Source organism: Amblyomma americanum, chromosome 9 (genome assembly GCF_052857255.1).
Source record: "Amblyomma americanum isolate KBUSLIRL-KWMA chromosome 9, ASM5285725v1, whole genome shotgun sequence".
Taxonomy (NCBI): domain Eukaryota; kingdom Metazoa; phylum Arthropoda; class Arachnida; order Ixodida; family Ixodidae; genus Amblyomma; species Amblyomma americanum.
Genome location: NC_135505.1, coordinates 129977907 through 129986659, shown reverse-complemented (window position 1 = coordinate 129986659; position 8753 = coordinate 129977907).

Genomic DNA, 8753 nt, shown 5'->3' with positions numbered 1-8753 from the left:
AATTATTATTATTATATAATCAAATAGACAAAGTGTCGACTCGGAGCATTTTAGTTTATGGTTCTCGTTGTATGCTTTAAGATATAATTAGATTTTATCGCACTAAACTAAAAGCTTAAGAATTTTTATTTCCTTTTTTTCGTTATTTTTTTACAGCTTCGTGCTCCACTATTTATTTTAAATTGGTTTAGGCGACTTGTGCGATAGGTGGTGCGTGTGCCGCAACTTTAATTTTTTTTTGTAGGCACAGCAGCAACAACAACACTAGGTAGTGGAACATTAGCATATTATCCTCTTAACCGAGTGCCCTGAGTTTGGTTCTGTGGAATTCACTTCAAGCGACTGTACTAAAGAAAGAACAAATTGTTGCTTTTGCGTCCACCGCTGGTATACAGCAAGCAGCAGAATATATTAGTTTCACAACAGACATTCCCGGTAGAAATTAGTTTCAAGCGCAGTTGCCAATGGGTGCCTTAAAAAGGAAACCTTGTGTTTTGAAGAAAAAAAAAGATTCCTGACCGATTACCAAAACCCTGTTCCCCACTGCATTCGTCCTACGTGAATTTCCTCATTATAGAAAAAAGGAATGCAGACCACTAAAAAGAAGATAGATGATTACGTTCGCTCCTTCAAATGACTTTTCCTTGGGTGGCCGGTGTATTCGTACGGTAAGGTTTTTCAAGGAGTTAGAACACAAGAACACAAGCAGCTCTTATTTCCACAGTGGTTTTAGCTACATTCAGAGCAGTCTCAGACGGCGTTAAGTGGTTCTAAGTGCACTAGCAGTCCGATGCTCTTCAATGCATATGGCACCATCACGTTTTTGCTCAATATTTGTACAAATACCAGAGGTATTTAAACGCAGGCATAAAAAACCTGATTGGTTCTACTCGTGTGTTGTTGTGAGGTGCTTGTGGAAATGAAAACGCCGATACAACTTGATCTCCATAGCATGTCGGTAGACGTGGGTTCGGTTAGGATTCCTGAAGAGGGCAAGGGTGCATTACAGTTTAAAGACATCACTTTGTACTGCAAAAATTAGGGGCTTCATTGGGAGACTTCTTAGTTTGTTATCGAGTGGGTTCATGGTGACGAACCTAACCACTACTTGTGACGGTCGGTATAATTGGTATTGTATTCATAAATAAAGGAGTTTTGCCGTTTGAGTTTATATACGGTGACAATCAAGAGTGAAACGAGCGAGACAGTCCTTGAATGGCAGTTCAGTGCAGTAGCGCTGCAGTGCAATTGTTGCTACTTCTTTAATGAAACAAGGTGAAATGCAATTTTCGACTAAAACTAGAAATTATGGACAATAGCATATTTCAAACAACCAACATACGCGCAGATCCCCTCTCGGCAAGCTTCTATTTTTTAGTACACTTTTTTCTATCGTGAAAAATGGTTTCCTTTGTTTTTATGTAGCATACTTATGTAGCATACTTTTTATGTAGCGACCGACGGACAAGCTTTAAAAAAAAGATTTGGCCTCGTACCGAAAGGTTGTATCATTATCTTTAACACCTTCATAAAATTACCTTACAGTTTTTCAAACTTGCCTCATAATTAAAATTGACTTCCCAGAGTCATGGACTTGAGAATTATTGTACTTTGCAAAGCAGCTCACGCTCCAATAGGGCCCCATAGTGACTCGGTTACTCCGAAGGAAGCGAAGCACAAGAAGAAAACGGAAGAGGTTGCGGATCGTATGGAGACGTTTTTTCATTGTTAAATCCGCAGCCAGCGTTTGTTCTTTCCTTCCATTTTCTGAAGGTTAAAACTGTGAGCCATCTCAGGCTCGTCCCGCCAGCAAGAAAAAGTAGCCTATATATCCTGCCGTTCGTAGTCTCCACTCTAAGTTTTATCGGACAGTGCAGAAATTTGCGGCTCGGTTGAGTTTTATTATTTTCAGATATTCCAGATTCACTTCGTGTTGCCTTATGGTTCATCCTTCAATCTTGAGGAAAACGACATAGCCATCCATTCTACAAATTGCGAGCGCTTCCTGCTGCTGGAGAAGTTGCGCTGTCCCAGTTGCTGTCTGTGCATATAGCTTTTCTGCATGTCTGCAATGGAATAGGGTGTCATGTAAAAACAAAATAAAGTACGCCGAGAGAAACAAATGACGTTGGAACTGCAAATGGAGGTTTCCTGGTGCATTTGCTAACTATGTCAAGCCATAGCTAGTGGCTCCAGAAAATATTACGCTTGTATACCTGCTGATGGTGCCATGCAAGCTTGTTTTATTATTTTTTATTTTTTTCACCTTTGATGATCATCGACACTGTAGTCCAAGTAGAAAAAAGGCTAGCTCTCGCAACATACATACGGAACTACCTTTAACTTTCATAATTACGGGCGCGTGCAATCATTGCAATCTGTCATTGACAAGTGCGTCCTACCGAGAGTGGTTCTCATTTATCGGTGCAGGCGTAAACGGAAGTATACAAAAGAACGCGAGGAGTGATCGAACTCCCGCTAAGCATCCTGAAGCCTTGAGGATACGAATGGCATCCCTGGCTAAGATACGCGCTTCCAAACCGGCAGTGCTTCATCTAGTGCGATAATTCCCTGGTTTCACCGACGCGGCTGAGGAATGTTAACGAGTGGTGAGTTGAAGGGCTACGCAAAGCGTGTGACACCTTTCAGTAACGGTCTCTAACACATTTATCATAAAGTGTACCGCAACCGCCACATCTTACCGCTTGCCTCGTACTCAGCGCCAGCGCCACTATCAGTTCCCACGGGCAGATGGCGCCAGGTGTTGGCACGTGCAGGTCATGACAGGCTGCGTATGCGCATTGCCGGAACCCCATAAGCGGTTTCGGTGGCGGCAGCCGTTCTGACAAAGCCCGCTTATGTTCCGTTACTCTCCACGCATATACGCTTTCATATTTGGCTTTTCATGTACAGCAGTCTGTGTTACTTTTCATCGAACACGTGCTAGACGCTCAGAGCGCGAGTGTGGGACGGGTTTTGTTTGATCGCGTTTAGTTGTAGGTTTCAGTGCAGTGTAACTGCTTAGCTTGCATGCGGTACGAAATGCCAACGATCACTTTATATTTTCTACCTTTTACCGCGCAGCTGTTATGCATTTGTGCGTAGTTGAGCGGTCAAGATGTTGGCGGTGCAACCAAATCTCACGGTCAAGGCCTATTCTGCCAGCCCCCGGAGCCTAAAATTGCAGTCGATTTTGCAGAAGCGGACGGCGAAAACACCCGGTACTTCAGTCCTGCTACAGACGCTCGCATTTGCAGAGGCAAATGAACAGAAGGTGTGAGCGCCATGAAAGTCCGCCCAACCACTTGAAGTTCAATGACAAAGCAGAATTTAGAACGCGGTTAGAAACCAGAGAACGAAACTGACACTTAAATCGCAGTACTCGGTGCTGCGTAAAGCAGTGCACTCGATTTGCACAATATACACCATAACAATATTTCAACTACATCCCGTCGTTTAAAGTTGACGGAAGGATGACATCCTCTTCAGGAAAGCTTTTGCGTATTGTTCAACAGCGATTAGATGGCGGCAGCGAGAAACGAGTGCTCAGGAGGATCTTTGATTGCACACTTTTTCTAGCCAAATTAAGGTGGTTAAGCGCGCTGGCGTGTTTCAGCTCAAAACGATACGCACTCAAATTTTGAGAACCTCCCGCAACTCCTGCGGGGGTGCTTAGACATGAACAAACCTCGGCGCAAGTCGATCTGTGATCAACACATAGGACATTAGGTTAACGTGGATGGCTGAATACGGCCGAATAACTGTGTAACTGCAATCTCACTTTTAGCAAACATTTACACAATACGTTCCAAAAAGCCATCTCTTTACTTGTTGTAAGAAGCAGTGCATTCTGTAAATTTCTCCCCGGAATGAGGAAGAAGACGTCAGATAGAGTTATCGTTACAAAACTAATGATCTGTGATAATCTCAATGTCTTTTTGTGCTTGCATGGAATGTTTTAGAAGGGCCACATTTTGTCCTTAACAACCGACCAAGAGTGCATTCATCTGCAGATTCCAGTCAGAACCCTTCAAATTGCTAACCCAGGTTCATTTTCAGCAGATAACTACATCCATCTTTACAGAAGTTGTAAGAATAATAAAATAAACTTGGATGCCCTTTAACACATCCGTAAGAGTGCAATGCCGTAGCATTAGAAATGCCACCCGCGATCTCCTCATTCTTTGCTACTAATGCATAAATCGCACGGAGTGTACATACCACTCTTAGAGCAAGTAGGTAAAGTGGTTCTCTACTGCCACGTTGGGTGGCAGTTTCAAACAGCCACCGGTGATACTTGTGGAACTCAGATTCCTCTTCCCTGACTCCCATAATTCTAATTTTTGCGCTGATGGTTCTTCGGGATTCTGGTGATCTGATGCGCGGTGCCACGGTAAGTATATGTGGGCAGTGCTTTTAATTTATTTGAATTCATTCCATTGCTGCCTGTCTTGGTGGGCTGGTTGCCACTTGCCCACCATTGCAGGAAAGCCAACCAACTTTTTCATCACATGGACATAAGGACGGTCGTCGCCTTTGCTCAAGAGCGGGCCACTAATGTTATCGTGTTAATATTAGAAAAAAATTGCATCCGTGCATGCTTGTGCTTACCTTGTTTTCGGAGCAGCTCATTCCGTCTAACAAATGCAGACTCACGCAGTTTGATTCTTCTAGGTTGCAACACTTCACTTGGCACTTTTTGTACGTTTTTTCCGTCTGACAAAAATGAAGTAAATGAAAGCATGAAGGTCTAAAGGTGCTTAAGCCTTGCAAAAGGACTAATACCTGAAGAACTTTCGTTTTGAAACGAATGTAGACAATAATTTAGAACGCAAGTCGCGATTACTGGACTGAACCATAGCTACGTTTTTCCGTGTTTGTTGCGTGGGCTGCAAAACTGTGAATAGCCTCATACACGTGAAAGATAGTTTTTAAAAGTACTGAACATTTTTTACTCGCACATCCTGCGTTTTTATTTTCTTTGAAAGGAGAGTACGATGTCGGCCCCCCGAAAAGAATAATTTTTAAAAACTCTTACAACATGTAGTTCTTCTTCACAAAACACTGCTATTAATAATAGTAACGACAAGCAAACAGACCCAATATGGTCAGCTATCTTTCTTGTCTTTCAATCGTTATAGCAGCTTTATTGTAAACCTGGCAGAATTCGTTCATTTTTGTTAAGTATTGCGGTGACGGTGGGCAGGAAGTACTATTCGTAGCCCCTAAAATGCATTTTAAGAAATTTCAGAACTTTTTTCAGAGTAGAATTATGCATTGCGATTAATGATAACCAAGGCGCACACAGTAAAGTAAACGAAAAAATTATATTTAAATATTGGTCTTTTGGACAACTAAACTGCATATGTTTAGAACTTGAGCCAACCGGTAACCAAAAGAAAAGCTTGCAGATGCCAGTTTGCCTGAACCATTTGCCGCAGCATAACTGGCTATGTGGGCACTTAAGGCGCATATATCTTGCTTAATACTAGCGTAAAACTATGCCCAATGTTAAATGCACGGAAAGGTATATTCGTAAGTGCTAATCCCGCCATAAGGACCGTTGTTAAAAGATGCGTGTAATAGCCCTCGAATGCACCGAATTCTACGCTGTTCAGTTTTGCTGGCGTCTACAGTACCGCTCGGCACGACAGAAATGTGCTATACTGTTTCGTATCCCCCACTGCTTCGTGCAAATGGAGTGAACAAGCGGGTGAACTCCGCCACTCGTGAAAAGCTCCCACCTAGCTTCGAATATTGCAAATATGAAAGCAGCGGCAACAGATAAAAAAAGGACTAACGCCTAGGACGACATATCTTCAAGCACCTACAAACTACCCATATAACATACTTCAAATGGCTCCCATCCTATCCCGAGTCGCATTGTACACAGGCCTTCAGGCGTCATCTTTTTTCCGGGATAGTCCTTAGTGTTCTCATACGCTTCGCTTGTAACATTAATGCAGCTCATCTTGAGTTTCCTGCACAAGAAAGAAACAAACTCTCCGGTCAGTTGTGAGTCACCACCACGAATTATCAGTGGCAGCCGGCGCAAGGCGAAGGGCGAAGGACGACATAGTAGGCACCCCGTTTTCCATAAAGACTGTGTACGCTTCGCACCGGCTCGAGTAGCGCCCATTACTGATTTTAATTAACGCGCGTATCGCTTCTTGACGCGGACAAAGGGTAGATTTCGGCTTGCCGGCCTCCAAATCTGACCCGAGGGCGAGATATATCAGTCACTCTTTTCACACTGAGGAAGGCGCAGAACGCACTTCAAAAATATCAAACCTGGAGGCGTCACTTGAGCACCTGGCAGACAACGAGCCACGACCCCAGCCTGAGCAGCGCGCTCGCGCCATGCCACGATAGCGGTCCAGAGAAAGCTGACGGCTCAAACATAGGCAAAGAGCTGAGAACTAGAAGTTTGCGGATAGCCCTTTTCCCAACCCGAAACGATAACAAACGTTGAAGCCTTGGTACTAAATTGATTACGAAATTGCACGTAAAATTGATATTCAGTACACATTGAAGTGGTAGAATGGACTCAAACGCGAGTCAAGTATTTATACGAATTTTCGCGACTATAGGAAAAATAATTAGAGAAAAATAATCGAGCAAATTAGCGAAGCGCGCTGGCGGATCTTTACGGCAAAACGACAAATAGGGAATTGCCATCATCATCATCAGGTTGACAGCGCCATTTACAGTTCTAAGGCCTATATCTCTCCACTGAACCTGGCTCTGTGCCAGCTGCGGCTTCCTTAGCCCTGCAAGCTTTCTAATCTCACTCGCCCACCTAAATTATCGCCGCTCCTTGCTACTCTAGTCTCCTGCTGAAATCCTTTGAGTTACCCTTTACGACAATCCGTTATCCTGCCGCCACATTACATGATCTTCCCACGCCGATTTCTTCCTGATTTTGACTAGAACTTCATTACTTGCGTTTGATCTTTGACCCACTCTGCTGTCTTCTTGTCCTTTAACGTTGCAGTTATCATTTTCGTTTCCAGAGCTTCGCGCGTTACCCTCAGTTTAAGCTCAACTCTTTTCGTTAGCTTCCATGTTTCTACACCATAGTTGAAAGCTGCTAACATACAGCTGTTAAATACTTTGAACTTGTGTGGATAGATAAGCCGCCATTCATGATCTTAGAATACCTGTCAAATGCGTTCCCCACATTCTTCTTCTAGCTGTTTCACGCTCGTTGTCCGGTTGTGCGACCACTACCTGTCCAAAGTAGTATTTTTTTACGAATTCAAGCGCTTCGTTCCTTATCCTATTCTCCTGTTGTATGCCAACACTGTTAAACAGTACTTAATTTTTCCGCATATCGATTTTATACTCATAGTTCAGTTTTGCCTGTCAAGGTCATTGATCATCTTTTGAAATTGGTCCACTGAATTAGTTTTGAAAACAATATAGTGAGAAAATCGCAGGAAACTGTGGTATTTTTCATTGACTCGGACCCCCCACTGGACCTAATCCAGGAGTCTGAGCCCCTCCTGTAAACAAGAGGTGAATAGCACTGGCGAGATCATGTCTTCCTTCCTACGCGCTCCCTTTGCGGGATTTTGTTATATCCTAATGTAGGCCTAGGTTGGCTGTGCATGCACTATAGATATCTTGAATTAGTATTACATATCGCTCTTTTATACCATAGTTCTGCAATGCCTGAAATACTGCGCACTTTTCTGAATGAGTTAAATGCTCTCTTTTAATATATGGAGACTATATTTAGAGTTGGTTGTCTTCTACGCACTTCTCTATTAGTCGAATGATAGCGTGACTGTGGTCGTTTGACAGGCACGCTTTACAAATGCGTGTCTGGTTCTTTGGTTTATTGCTGTCTAAGGTTAGAGTGATTCTATTTGTGATTGAAGTTGTAAATGCCTTAGGGCAAACGGATATCGGGCTGATCGGAGTGTAATATTTAACGTCCTTGACTTCCTCTTTCATACGGATTAAGATGATACTAACGCTTGTTGAAGCTCCCGGTACCCTCAAGGCCATAAGACATTTCGTACACATGGTGACTAGTTTTTTTAACACAACCTGCCCAGCGTACTTCAATAGATCCGCTGTTTCCTAATCGTCACAACGAGCTTTCTTCATTTAAATTTTTTGTAAGGCTGCGCTTAATTTCTTTTTCTACTACTGACTGATTGACCAATTTCATTTTACAACTGCTTAGCTTCATTAATCATTAATTTCATTAATCATTCAATCATTACCTTGCTGATTATTTGGGTTTCAGTATATATTTGTGCAAAATTTATCGGCTACATAGACTTCCTGATCCATGCTGGTCATGACATTGCCATGCATGTCTCTTAGTGCACACATCTCATTTTGCATATTCAGTTTTCTCTTGACCAACTTCATGCTTCCTGAGTTCTTCAGTGCATGGTAGAGTTCCTCTATTTCATATTTCTTTATGTCTGATACCATTAGTTTATGCCATAGTTTGTGCCATAGTTAATAAGTTTTAACATATATGATGACTAGGAAGATGCAACATTATGTTTAGCCCTGTTAGGGGATAATGCTAAGGTGGTATTGGTTACCTAATATTACATGCCAATTGCACTGCAACCAGTCCTTATTTTCCTAATCACTTGACTTTAAGGCTACAGATCAGTGGTCACTATATGTCCTAGACGTATTCCATGATTACCGCCTTGGCCTTGCTGCCTATTGTTAACGGCTGTTTCCTTCCTTGTCGGCACAACATTTCTCTCAATTTCTTCGTA